This window comes from Bufo gargarizans, chromosome 9 (genome assembly GCF_014858855.1).
Source record: "Bufo gargarizans isolate SCDJY-AF-19 chromosome 9, ASM1485885v1, whole genome shotgun sequence".
NCBI classification, from domain to species: Eukaryota; Metazoa; Chordata; class Amphibia; order Anura; family Bufonidae; genus Bufo; species Bufo gargarizans.
In genome coordinates this window covers 11,528,457-11,542,961 of record NC_058088.1, presented here as the reverse complement: position 1 = coordinate 11,542,961, position 14,505 = coordinate 11,528,457, and the positions used below count along the sequence as shown (strand labels likewise).

The 14,505-nt window shown below is 47.4% G+C and overlaps 1 protein-coding gene across 2 annotated transcripts in view; it reads left to right on the top strand.

Moving 5' to 3' along the window:
* Nucleotides 1-567: 567 nt before the first annotated feature.
* Nucleotides 568-14,505, top strand: part of MSH5 (mutS homolog 5) — an 80,264-nt gene continuing 66,326 nt past the window's right edge. For both annotated transcript variants that reach the window (XM_044306399.1, XM_044306398.1), the window contains exon 1: nucleotides 568-859. The gene's annotated coding sequence lies outside the window, so the exon portion shown is untranslated. The remainder of the gene's footprint in view (nucleotides 860-14,505) is intronic.

The window sequence follows — 14,505 nt, the reverse complement described above, 5'->3', positions numbered from 1 at the left end:
GCATATTTTTTGCACAATACGTGCAACTTCACATTTTATCAGGTCTGAGTAGATATTACTGATTGCTGCACTAAGTATTGTTGTATTGGTGCACTAAGTATTGTTGACAGCAGAGAAACAGTAATTCCTATCACACTACCTAACACCCTGCACTGGAACCTATCAGCTACACCAGTGATGTCCAACCTGCGGCCCGCGAGGCTGAGTCATGTGGCTCGCACAGTGACGGAGCTTGCGCATAGTGGAAGATGAAGGGACACGCCTGGGCGGCTGCAGTACTGACACGATCACCTACGCCCGCCTGTGCCTGGACTAGGGTTGCCACCCGTCCGGGATTCACCCGGACAGTCCGGGTTTGTAATCCTGTGCCCGGGTACAAGCCTTTCTTAGACCCGGGCACAGGATTATTCATTCAAACTGCAGTGTGGTCCGACCGAGACTCCGATCGCATATTTAAGCTGTCACTCCGGGTGATCAGCTGAGCGCAGCGCTCCCGAGCCTCCCCCCTCCCTCCTCCCTCCCTCCTCCCTCCCTCCTCCCTCCTCCTCCTCCTCCATCCTCCAGTGATGCCAGGCAGCGCTGTGTGTTCACTCACTGTTCAGGCTCCTCCTCTGCCTCCCAGTCCCTCCCTCCCTCTCTCTCTGATAAGGAACAGGAAGTGATGACATCAGAGAGAGAGGCAGAGGGAGCTCCGTGGGAGAAATCATTCTACTTCTCCTCTCCAGCCCAGCTCCAGCAGCCTGCCCATGTAGTGGCCAGCCAAGTGCCCACTGTGCCCTACATGCAGACAACCTGACCAAGACAGTCCTAACTCCTGAGTCCTGACACCTGTCCTAGTCTGTCACTCACTTCTAAAAAGGTATACATAGAAACTGTTACATACAATTACACAATTCAAATGTTTTATGTCCCCCCACTAAACTCTTTTTTTTGCCTTCTTATAATCCCTATACTGCGATATATGAATACATAATGTTATTAGTCATTTTGGTTTAGTAGATAATGAATAAAACAGACTTTTATAATATGTAAATTACCTGTCTACCAGCAGGTAGGGCGGTTACTTGCTGGTAGCAGCCGCATGCTCTTTTCATAATGACGCCCCCTCCTCATGTCGATTGACAGGGCCAGCGAACGCGATCGTTCTCTGGCTGGCCCTGTCTGGTATCAAGATCTCGCGCCTGCGCCGTAACGGTCTTCAGTTGGTGCAGGTGCACTGAGAGGAGGACACTCGCTCGGCCGCTCCATCCTCAGTGCGCCTGCGCCGGGTGTAGATGTGACGTCATCGGCGCAGGCGCATTGAGGATGGAGCGGCCGATCGAGTGTCCTCCTCTCAGCGCACCAACTGAAGACCGTTACGGCGCAGGCGCGAGATCTTGATACCAGACAGGGCCAGCCAGAGAACGATCGCGTTCGCTGGCCCTGTCAATCGACATGAGGAGGGGGCGTCATTATGAAAAGAGCATGCGGCTGCTACCAGCAAGTAACCGCCCTACCTGCTGGTAGACAGGTAATTTACATATTATAAAAGTCTGTTTTATTCATTATCTACTAAACCAAAATGACTAATAACATTATGTATTCATATATCGCAGTATAGGGATTATAAGAAGCCAAAAAAAAGAGTTTAGTGGGGGGACAGAAGCCCTTTAAACAGGTTTCTGAATCTGTCAATCATCAGAAAAAACGTTATGTTATGTAGCTGACTGAGGTTAGCGATGTGCTAATACTACATAACAGTATGTTTTATAACTCCCTGCCGCTGCCGCCGTTCTCTTAAAATAAAGACTTATAATATGCTAATGAGCCTATAGGTGCTATGAGGGCGTTCCTGCAGCACCTAGAGGCTCAGTCTATTCACCCTTTGTCAGTGGCACGCCCATGTCCAGTTGATTGACGTCCAAGTTCTCCTCTTCGTCCCGTAAATCCCGCACCTGCAGCGAATACTAAAAGGGACAGCGCAGGCATGGGATCAGGGGCGTAACGATTGCGGTGCGACAGCGACCAGGGGTGGAGACGGGACATGGTTGGAGGCGGGACATGGGCGTGGCTGGAGGCGGGGCCTGGAAGGGGGCCCTCCCTCCCTTCTGTTCGGGTTTGGCTTGAAGAAAAGGTGGCAACCCTAGCCTGGACGCACAGCAGTGAGGGTTTACTGCCTTCAGTGGGAAGAAAGCTGGCGGACTCAGGCCACGACTCACGCTCCCAACCCCCTGCCCACGGGGAACACTGCACACGCGAGAGCCATCAGATCCTGACTGCGCTACGTGTACTCCGAGGAAGCGACCCCTGCGCAGTACAGAGTAAGTGGAAAAAAGCCTCGGCCAGCAGAGTGCATCTATTGTGTGTGCGAGCGGGACGAGGCTCCATTGGCCGCACAGCCCTACACTGGAGCAGGCCTGGCTGCCGCTAACGGCACGATAGCCTCCGTCCCATATCCACACTGCACCTCGCCATGTACATACAGGTTTCTGGGAGGGTTACACTCTAATCTGCCCCAAAATAACCTCCATGTATCCCAGTGACTGGCTTGTAACCATGATGACACCCATAAGGGGATAGCAGGTCCTCTCCTTACAGGCTGGATATCAGGACCCAAATCTGTGCCCCTTGTGAAACCTGTCACTGATCTGTAGCTGGAGATTATGGTGTGCAGCAGGCAGATGAGTTGCCCACAGCATTAACTAATGCTGGGCAGTGCACGATGTCCTATCTATGCCCCATGGTCTAATGCCAAATCTTGTCCAATTTGAGTGGTGTTCATTGGTCTTGGTTAGAATTGTGACACTGGTAGCGGTGGTCTGCGCTGTGGCTGACAGTAGAGAGAGTGTGCAGCGTCCCGCTAGCTTATGTGGGAACTGCAAAAGCTTTTTGTTGTCTTCTGTAATAGCATGTGCATTGTGTTATTATGTGAAATCCCTTTTTACCAGGCTGTCAGGTGCACTACATACATCCACCACTAGATGGGGTAGCACCACAGTATATATAGTGCAGTTCAGGCCTAGTTAGTCGGTTGAGAGAAAGAGTGAGAGTGCAGCTGCTAGCTGTGGGTAATGCAAGGCAGTTCAGGGGAAACAGAGAGGAACCTGAGGGGTTAATTGTGCGGATCACAGCCCCCTGTAAGAGATAGGGTGCTGCCAGGCAGCAGTCATCTACACAGTTCTTAGTATATTCTAACTTGAAGCGTCCCCATCACCATGGGAACGCCTCTGTGTTAGAATATACTGTCGGATCTGAGTTTTCACAAAGCTCTGAAAAATCTTTATGCAGACGGATCTTCGGATCCGTCTGTATGAAAGTAGCCTACGGACACGGATCACTGACGCTGATGACAATCTTGTGTGCATCCGTGTTTTTTCACGGACCCATTGACTTGAATGGGTCCGTGAACCGTTGTCCGTCAAAAATATAGGACAGGTCATATTTTTTTTGACGGACAGGAAGCACGGATCACGGACGCGGATGAACAACGGTGCATTTTCCGAGTTTTCAACGGACCCATTGAAAGTCAATGGGCTTGCAGAAAATCACGGAAAACGGAACAACGGACACGGATGCACACAACGGTCGTGTGCATGAGGCCTATAGCTGCTCTGGAAAAATGAAAACTGAGCTCTGATTGGTTGCTATGGGCAACAAAGCTACTTTTACAAAAAGATAGTTTTGATCTAAGTGACTGTGTCTATTGTTCAAATAGGAAATCCTACAATTTTCTAATATGTAAGTAGTAAAGATGCTGCTTGCAAACTTTACTTATACCAGGGCGGTACACCCCCCTGCACAGTAGAATGGTACAGCCCTGTGTAGAGCATCCATGGCCAACTCACTAGGAGTTAACAGGATATCAGCCATGTGACCACCCACATATGTCATGTGACATCTTGCTTTCTGTTAGCACAAGAGCTGCTGAGTCACATGACACACCCACCCTGGTCACATGACTGGTGCCATCTTTGGTTTGTCAGGGGAGCTTCTGGGTGTCTGACAGGTGAACAGAACTGTGCAGACCTTCTTCTGCCTTCTGTGTGAATGTGAAGTGTTTTTTTTCAAGTTAACTTTATTAACAACATCTTTTAGAGACAGGCGGCCTTGTTATATATCAAAGTGAGGTAGTGTTTGCAATAACCATAATAATAATCTCTATTCCAGCACTATTCCTATCCAGTGGGGCCCAAAGTGTGTCCTATGTACGCTATCTGTGTACGGAGCTATAGAATTGATTGTATAGGTACAAATCTGTATGCAGTGATCTCCCACTAATGGTGGCTATGGGTAAACTGAGTGTGTGACAGGACGCAGAGAAGGAGATTCAATACCAGTCAACCCCCCCCCCCCCCACAATGCAATGCTTCTGGGGGAATATTACTGTATTATGGCATCCTATGGAGCATATAACTTCTGTAAGCTTCCACATGAAATCAGAGGTACAGTACAGACCGAGCCTCAAAACTCCCCCATAACATCTGGGAGGCTGCCAGGAAAAGCAGAAAATAGGCAAGTATAGATTGGGGGTCTGTGATCTGTATAGATAAGGGGCATCTGGGGTCTTTATAGATGGGGGGGAATCTAGGGTCTGTACAGATGAGATGAGTCTTGCATAGTCGCCAACAGTACTGAATTTGTAGGGACTGTACCGAATTTTCAGAGGTTGCCCAGAGCCAGAAATTGGTGGGGCTTACATAAGTCCCACCAATAATGGACAGGCCGGCTCTGTTTGGGGGTGTTCCTGAGATGGGGACCATTTATCCAGAATTTACCAGCTGCAAAGTTGGTAGACATGGCCTTGGGTCTGTATAGATGGGCATAGTTGCCAACAGCCCCGAATTTGGAGGCATTGTTTCTAATTTTCAGTAACAGACCCGTAGAATTTGGGGTGTCCTGGGCAGGGCTCATGTAAGCCCACCCATAAGTGGCACCCCTTTTTAGGTTAATGCCCCAAGTTCATGAATTAAAATTCAAGAAATGGGGGAATCTGGGGTCTGTATAGATGTGGAGGGTCTTATAAATGGGGGAATCTGGGGTCTAGATGTGGAGGATCTAGAATAGGTTATGTGTAAATAGGGAAATCTGAGGTCCATGTAAATGCATGAGTCTGAGGTATGCATAGATGAGGAAAATGTTGGATCTGTATAAATGGTTGGTTCTGTCAATTGGGGGTCTTGATAGATAGAGGGTCTGCATAGATGGGGGTCTGTAAAGATGCATGGCCTGTATAGATGGGGGCAGTGGCGTAGCTATAGGGGGTGCAGAGGTAGCAGTCGCTACCGGGCCTAGGAGCCTGAGGGGACCCAAAGACCCTTGTGCCATATAAGAGGACACTGGTATTATTGAAAGTACGGTACATGCTGGTCAAGTTACACCTCTGGCTGAAGGGAACGGGTTAGGTCAAGAATTTGGATTGAGGGGGGCCCCCCTTCCCTTGCCACAAAGTACTGAGGGAAGGGGGGCCCAAGCTGAACTCTTGCACCAGGGCCCATGAGCCTTAAGCTACGCCCCTGGATGGGGGTCTGTATAGATGGGGGTCTGTATAGATGAGGAAAGTCTAAGGTATGTATAAATGGGTGGGTCTGTAAATTGGGGGTCTTGGGTCTGTAAAGATGCATGGCCTGTATAAATGGGGTTCTGGGGTCTCCATTAATGTACTGGGGTCTGTATAGACGGGATGAGTATGGGGTATGTATAAATGGGTAGGTCTGTAAGTCGGGGGTCTTGAGTCTGTATTGATCGGGGTCTGTTGAGATATGGGGATCTGTAAAGAAGGGTAGAGTCTGGGGCCTGTATAAATGGGGGTCTGTAAATTGGGGGATCTGGGTGCAGTAAGCCGGATTGGAATAATGCACTCTGACGCCAATAATATGCAATGGCTGGGTCAGGTGTGAATGATAGTTTATAGTTTTTGTTCGTGACGCCAATTGCAGCGTGCGCAGGGTACTAACGCAGGGCCCTTTAAGGTGTTGTAGCTCACGTACCAGGTTAGGAATGCCAGAGTGGTGTAATGTCTCTGTATGGTAATAGGTATAGTGTCAACGGTGTCTCCTACCTGATTACGGCTGGACTCCTGGATCCTGGCTCACTTGCAATAAAATCAGTGTGTTGCTAGTAGGAGTAATTGAGGGTTTTGCAGCAATAATTGAGATCCAGACTTAGAATAAAGTTCAAACTTGTCTTTACTATATGCAGCTTTCATCCAAGTGAGATACAGCAATAGTCTTGGGTCCCAGCAGGTATTGGCAATGTGTGGCAGGGATCTGTCTTCTGCTTCTATCATGTGCCTGGAGCTCTTTGCAGGATAAGTACGTCTGTTTGTGGCTCTGTAATATGTGGCAGGAATCTATATCTTCTGCACTATCTGTCTTCTGCTGTATTGGGGACTGACTAGCTGAGGAGGAATTTGGCTTCTCCTGGTCTCTGGACGTTACTCACAGTTGTGCTCACAGGGTATGGTTCTTCCTGGACTTCTGGAGGTGCCTGCTTGCTTTCTACCAGCTGAGGCTGAAGGCTCAGACTGGGAATGATGATCTTTCGTCTCAGCCGAGACAAGATACTGGCTTGGATCCCTAGAACTGGGAGCTCCTACAAGCACAGCCTTCCCCTAGCCGGGGTGGCTGGCACACTGACTCTAACTTCCTTCCCCATCCATGAGGCAGGATATGGGCATAGTCCACTCTGCTCACAGAAGGGGGGTCTAAACTGGAATGAACTATTCCAGTCTAGAAATACTAAACTATAGCTAAGTCCCTGCTAAACACATTGCTGCCACCTGCTGGTGAACATAGAAATTACAGCAGATACATTTAACAATGGTTTCAATGCACATTTGTGAGAATTTTATATAAAATTACATTAGATGACAGTATAAATACACTTAACAGGTTGTAGCGGGGTAAAAGAGTTTCGTAACATAACTCTGGGATGTTACATGGGGTCTATATAAATGTAGAAGTATGGGGTCTGTATAGATGGAGTGAGTATAGGGTCTGTATAAATGGATAGGTCTGTAAATTGGGGGGGGGTCTTAAGTCTGTATTTATGGGGGTATAAATGTAGTTTCTTTATTAATATGGTGGTCCATATAGAGGGGTGGAAGTCAAGGGTCTATATCTCTGTTTACAGGGCCTGGTGTGTCATCCTGTATTCACCTTGTGGCTCAAAAGCCGTGGTTTGGGGCGTGTCTTATATAAATGGGTGGGGCATAAAACACAACATTTTGCTTGGTTCACTACGCAGCCCCTTTTTATACCCATGCTCCGATTTGTTACCTTATACGGTATAGACTATGGGGGCTATAGTCTGCTGTGCACACTATGGAACGTATATATACTGTACAGCTTTAATATGGCCCTGTGCAGGAGGCCTCAGGAGCACAGTCGCCCTGTTTGCATAGAGAGTACAGCAGCGCCTATCAGGTAACAGCGCAGGCTCTCTGCCTGCCAGGTGACAAAGAAAAGCTTGTACGGCAGCTTTTGCTATCTGTCATTATACAGAACATAATGCCGACCATGCCGAGCGTACATTATACAAAGGTAAGTATTATTATAGAGCCATCAATATGCCTAGTGTAAAGCAGAATTAAAGTATCGTGTTCCTACCCGAATTCTATAAGTAAATGGCAGTGAGGTGGTTGAGGGTGAACCTACTCTTTAAAGGGCCTTGCAATATATTTATCTTATGGATTCTTCTCTGTTCCAGCATTGCTGCTGCCCGGCTGTTTGCTGACCTGTCAGCCATACTGACGAAATAGCACCTGACATGGGGTGGCCACTAGCAGCCCACAGCGGTGGTATTTCTATGGATGACCAAGTCCAGGGTGTGGAGGACACATCAGTACACTGACTGGCGGGCAGTAGTGATGCTGGACCATAGAAGAATCCCTACAGTAAGTATATTAAAAAGTTTTAATAAAAGACCATTTTTCTTTTGTCCTTGTTGGAGAAAAATAGGAGACATGACTAGTGCTCTCCTAAATGTCATTAAAACAGTTATAATTCTGGCATACCTGCAGCTGCCACTACTGGGAGCATGGTTGTTAAGGGAGGCCAAAAATAAAATGAAATTGAAAATAAAAAAATTAAATTTAATGCAAATACCTTTTTGAGATTTCATTTTTCACCCATGTGTGCAGATTTCATGCCACAATTAAAAATTAAATGAAATACTCTAATATGAAATTCAATTTTTAAATCTAAGCATGGGTAATGTGTGATAAAAAAATAAAATAAAAAAAGCCTTTCCTCAGTTAGTTTTTGTCATTTAATTTTGATCACCCTTAGGCCTCATGCACACGACCGTTGTTGTGTTCCGTTCCGCAAAATGGGGTTCCGGTGTTCCGTGATCTGTTTTTGTTTCCGTGTGTCTTCCTTTATTTTTGGAGGATCACCAGACATGAAGGAAAGTAAAAAAAAGTCTAAGTCAAGTTTGCCATGCAAATGATAGGAAAAAAACGCGGACGCGGATGACAATCTTGTGTGCCTCCGCGTTTTTTTACGGACCTATTGACTTGAATGGGTCCGCGAACCATTTTCCGTGAAAAAAATAGGACAGGTTATATTTTTTTGACGGACTGAAACCACGGATCACGGACGCGGATGACAAACGGTACATTAGCCGAGTTTTCAACGGACCCATTGAAAGTCAATGGGTCCGCAGAAAATCACGAGAAACGGAACAACAGACGCGGAATGAAACAACGGTCGTGTGCATGAGGCCTTAGGCCTCATGGACACAACAGTTGTTTTTTGCGTCCGCAAATTGTGCGTCCGCCAAAAAAAACTGATGCGGCATCAGTTTTTTTGGGAGGATCCGTTTTTTTCCACAGATCCCTTGTAATAAATGTCTATCCTTGTCCGCAAATCTGAAAAAAGTAGGACATGCACTATTTTTTTTGCTGAAGGGAAACACTGACGACGGACGCGGAACACAAACGGATGAACTATCAGCATTTTGTTTGCTGACCCATCGAAATGAATGGGTCCCCATTCTATCCGCAAAAAAAACCTGTCGTGTGCATGAGGCCTTAGTGTTCTTTTATGTTCAAACACTGCCAGTTATATGGCCACTCCTCTTTTATGCTTTTGATTTTAGAAACTAAATGGTGCATGCGTTTCACAAATATGGAGCATGTAACAGAAATCTCAATGCAAATGTGCACATCAACTAATAAAGTAAAGTGACCAGAGCTCGAGGACACGTCTTTGAGGACATATGGACATTACAAAAGGCAACTCCTTTTTTAACCACAGCAGAGAGACTACTGGGGTCATTTATCAAACTGGTGTAAAGTAGAACTGGCTTAGTTGCCCATAGCAACCAATCAGATTCTACCTTTCATTTTGGACAGTTCCTTTGAAAAATGAAAGGTGGAAGCTGATTGGTTGCTATGGGCAACTAAGCCAGTTCTACTTTACACCAGTTTGATAAATGACCCCATACGTATTCACCCATTCCTTTTGAAATAGGCTCCATGCAATACCACACTTCTCCTTTAGTGGCCGCTGCAGGTAAACTGTGCAGCTTCTACCGCTAGTAAGAGTTGATCGCAAAAGGTTTTAGGGGAAAATCTACCATCCCCCTACGCATCTTCCTGGCTTGAAAAAGTTTTTGCACTTTTTCAATGCTACTGTGACTTTTAAGTTGCAACTGGCATTTTACGCTGCCCTCTCCAAGTTTACAAAAAGGGGGCGAGGCAGGGGTGTGGACGGGGCCATCGGCCCACCAGTTTCATCATCACCGAAATCTAAGGCCTCTCCGAACTGCTGTAGATTTCATTCTGGTGCATAGACTGACGGAGGAAGCATGTACGTCATGGGGAAGCCTGCTCAATAACACCCATATACAGGTCCTTCTCAAAAAATTAGCATATTGTGATAAAGTTCATTATTTTCTGTAATGTACTGATAAACATTAGACTTTCGTATATTTTAGATTCATTACACACCAACTGAAGTAGTTCAAGCCTTTTATTGTTTTAATATTGATGATTTTGGCATACAGCTCGTGAAAACCCCAAATTCCTATCTCAAAAAATTAGCATATCATGAAAAGGTTCTCTAAACGAGCTATTAACCTAATCATCTGAATCAACTAATTAACTCTAAACACCTGCAAAAGATTCCTGAGGCTTTTAAAAACTCCCAGCCTGGTTCATTACTCAAAACCGCAATCATGGGTAAGACTGCCGACCTGACTGCTGTCCAGAAGGCCATCATTGACACCCTCAAGCAAGAGGGTAAGACACAGAAAGAAATTTTTGAAGGAATAGGCTGTTCCCAGAGTGCTGTATCAAGGCACCTCAGTGGGAAGTCTGTGGGAAGGAAAAAGTGTGGCAGAAAACGCTGCACAACGAGAAGAGGTGACCGGACCCTGAGGAAGATTGTGGAGAAGGACCGATTCCAGACCTTGGGGGACCTGCGGAAGCAGTGGACTGAGTCTGGAGTAGAAACATCCAGAGCCACCGTGTACAGGCATGTGCAGGAAATGGGCTACAGGTGCCGCATTCCCCAGGTCAAGCCACTTTTGAACCAGAAACAGCGGCAGAAGCGCCTGACCTGGGCTACAGAGAAGCAGCACTGGACTGTTGCATGTCATTCGGAAATCAAGGTGCCAGAGTCTGGAGGAAGACTGGGGAGAGGGAAATGCCAAAATGCCTGAAGTCCAGTGTCAAGTACCCACAGTCAGTGATGGTCTGGGGTGCCATGTCAGCTGCTGGTGTTGGTCCACTGTGTTTTATCAAGGGCAGGGTCAATGCAGCTAGCTATCAGGAGATTTTGGAGCACTTCATGCTTCCATCTGCTGAAAAGCTTTATGGAGATGAAGATTTCATTTTTCAGCACGACCTGGCACCTGCTCACAGCGCCAAAACCACTGGTAAATGGTTTACTGACCATGGTATTACTGTGCTCAATTGGCCTGCCAACTCTCCTGACCTGAACCCCATAGAGAATCTGTGGGATATTGGGAAGAGAAAGTTGAGAGACGCAAGACCCAACACTCTGGATGAGCTTAAGGCCGCTATCGAAGCATCCTGGGCCTCCATAACACCTCAGCAGTGCCACAGGTTGATTGCCTCCATGCCACGCCGCATTGAAGCAGTCATTTCTGCAAAAGGATTCCCGACCAAGTATTGAGTGCATAACTGAACATAATTATTTGAAGGTTGACTTTTTTTGTATTAAAAACACTTTTCTTTTATTGGTCGGATAAAATATGCTAATTTTTTGAGATAGGAAATTTGGGTTTTCTTGAGCTGTATGCCAAAATCATCAATATTAAAACAATAAAAGGCTTGAACTACTTCAGTTGGTGTGTAATGAATCTAAAATATATGAAAGTCTAATGTTTATCAGTACATTACAGAAAATAATTAACTTTATCACAATATGCTAATTTTTTGAGAAGGACCTGTATACTGTACATTGAAAGACAATTCTTCGACTCGTGTATTAGGCCTCATGCACACGACAGTTTTTTTTCACGGTCCGCGGGTCCGTGATCCGTGACCGTTTTTTCGTCCGTGGGTCTTCCTTGATTTTTGGAGGATCCACGGACATGAAAAAAAAGTCGTTTTGGTGTCCGCCTGGCCGTGCGGAGCCAAACGGATCCGTCCTGAATTACAATGCAAGTCAATGGGGACGGATCCGTTTGATGTTGACACAATATGGTGCCATTTCAAACGGATCCGTCCCCATTGACTTTCAATGTAAAGTCTGGAGTTCTTTTATACCATCGGATTGGAGTTTTCTCCAATCCGATGGTATTTTTTAACTTGAAGCGTCCCCATCACCATGGGAACGCCTCTATGTTAGAATATACTGTCGGATATGAGCTACTTCATGAAACTCAGATCCGACAGTATATTCTAACACAGAGGCGTTCCCATGGTGATGGGGACGCTTCTAGTTAGAATACACTACAAACTTTGTACAAGACTGCCCCCTGCTGCCCCTGGCAGCACCCGATCTCTTACAGGGGGATATGATAGCACAATTAACCCCTTCAGGTGCGGCACCTAAAGGGGTTAATTGTACTATCATATTCCCCTGTAAGAGATCAGGGCTGCCAGGCAGCAGGGGGCAGACCCCCCCCCCTCCCCAGTTTGAATATCGTTGGTGGCACAGTGTGCGCCCCCCATCGGGCCCCCCTTCCTCCCTCTAGTGTAATAAATCATTGGTGGCACAGTGTGCGCCCACCATCGCCCCCCCTCCCTCCCTCTATTGTAATAAATCGTTGGTGACACAGTGTGCGCCCACCATCGCCCCCCCTCCCTCCCTCTATTGTAATAAATCGTTGGTGGCACAGTGTGCCCCCCATCGGCCCCCCCCTCCCTCTATAGCAGTAACAACATTGGTGGCAGTGTGCGGCCTCCCATTCCTCCCCCCCCCCCATCATTGGTGGCAGCGGAGTTCCGATCGGAGTCCCAGTTTAATCGCTGGGGCTCCGATCGGTAACCATGGCAACCAGGACGCTACTGCAGTCCTGGTTGCCATGGTTACTTAGCAATAGTACAATAGTAGAAGACTCATAGTTACCTGCTTGCTGCTGCGATGTCTGTGTCCGGCCAGGAGCTCCACCTACTGGTAAGTGAAAGGTCTGTGCGGCGCATTGCTAAAGAACTGTCACTTACCAGTAGGAGGAGCTCCCGGCCGTTCACAGACATCGCAGCAGCAAGCAGGTAAGTATGAATCTTCTACTGTTGTACTATTGCTAAGTAACCATGGCAACCAGGGCTGCAGTAGCTTCCTGGTTGCCATGGTTACCGATTGGAGCCCCAGCGATTAAACTGGGACTCCGATCGGAACTCCGCTGCCACACTGGGGGGGAGATGGGAGGCCGCACACTGCCACCAATGTTGTTACTGCTATAGAGGGAGGGGGGCCGATGGTGGGCGCACACTGTGCCACCAACGATTTATTACAATAGAGGGAGGGAGGGGGGGGCGATGGTGGGCGCACACTGTGCCACCAACGATTTCTAACATTAGAGGGAGGAAGGGGGGGCCCGATGGGGGGCGCACACTGTGCCACCAACGATATTCAAACTGGGGAGGGGGGGGGGTCTGCCCCCTGCTGCCTGGCAGCCCTGATCTCTTACAGGGGAATATGATAGTACAATTAACCCCTTTAGGTGCCGCACCTGAAGGAGTTAATTGTGCTATCATATCCCCCTGTAAGAGATCGGGTGCTGCCAGGCAGCAGGGGGCAGTCTTGTACAAAGTTTGTAGTGTATTCTAACTAGAAGCGTCCCCATCACCATGGGAACGCTTCTGTGTTAGAATATACTGTCGGATATGAGTTTTCACGAAGTGAAAGCTTAGATCAGAAAAAGCTTTTATGCAGACGGATCTTCGGATCCGTCTGTATGAAAGCAACCTACGGCCACGGATCACGGACACGGATGCCAATCTTGTGTGCATCCGTGTTCTTTCACGGACCCATTGACTTTAATGGGTCGGTGAACCGTTGTCCGTCAAAAAAATAGGACAGGTCATATTTTTTGGACGGACAGGATACACGGATCACGGCCTCGGCTGCAAAACGGTGCATTTTCCGATTTTTCCACGGACCCATTGAAAGTCAATGGGTCAGCGAAAAAAAACTGAAAACGGCACAACGGCCACGGATGCACACAACGGTCGTGTGCATGAGGCCTCATGCTCATGCGATTGCCTAATACGGGGCAGGGCTGCCCAGGGGCTCTGTGCAATGCACCATTAACGTTAATAATAATTTTATTTCAAGACACGGAGGCTCATATTTGCTTAACTCTTTCTTTACTGAGACATAGCAGCAAAGATAACTGAAGAAAAAAATGACATCAGTGTAACCATGGTAATAACTCCACCCCCATAGCCCCTATATAAGGCGCATCACCCCATGGACACTTCCTCTTTCTTTGCTGCTTCTCAGATAAGTACATGGTTATATATTTTAATCTGTATAGTTTTCATTGCCTTGTGTCCTATTGTTAACCCTTATATAGATAGGGTTCTCAATTTGCGGACGTCATCCTTGGCGTCCGTTAGTTGATTAGGGCTTATTTGTCTGCCCTCTGTCTCTCTCATCTCTGTGGGACTCCTTTTTTCCCCTCTCTCATTTTATTTGTTCATCCCCTATTAGGGCCCGCTTGTGGTGCTTTTTTGGTTATTGCTTGTCTTCGTCCGGCCTTGTTGTGCCGCTTAGCCTCCGGTTCGGGTGCCCGGCGCTTCGATTTTCCCCTTATATTATACGGCATTCGGCCATTTTCTTCCCCCCCACTCTCCTCAGGGCCTTACCTTTTTCGCCGCTTCTTCCAGGCTGCGCGCGCTCGTAGTCTCGCGAGGTGCGAGATTCTCGGGCGCCATCTTTACTTTGGTGGATTCTGATCACCGAGATCTCGCGGGATTTCGGACGTCATTCCTTTGGCGTCCGCTCATTGGCCCTCACTGGTAGGAGGTGGAGTCTTAGGGTTTTCTACTCCCCCTACGATTCCCGGGTTTTTCTTAGTGTGTTTCCGGCTGCCAGTACTATCGGCTGC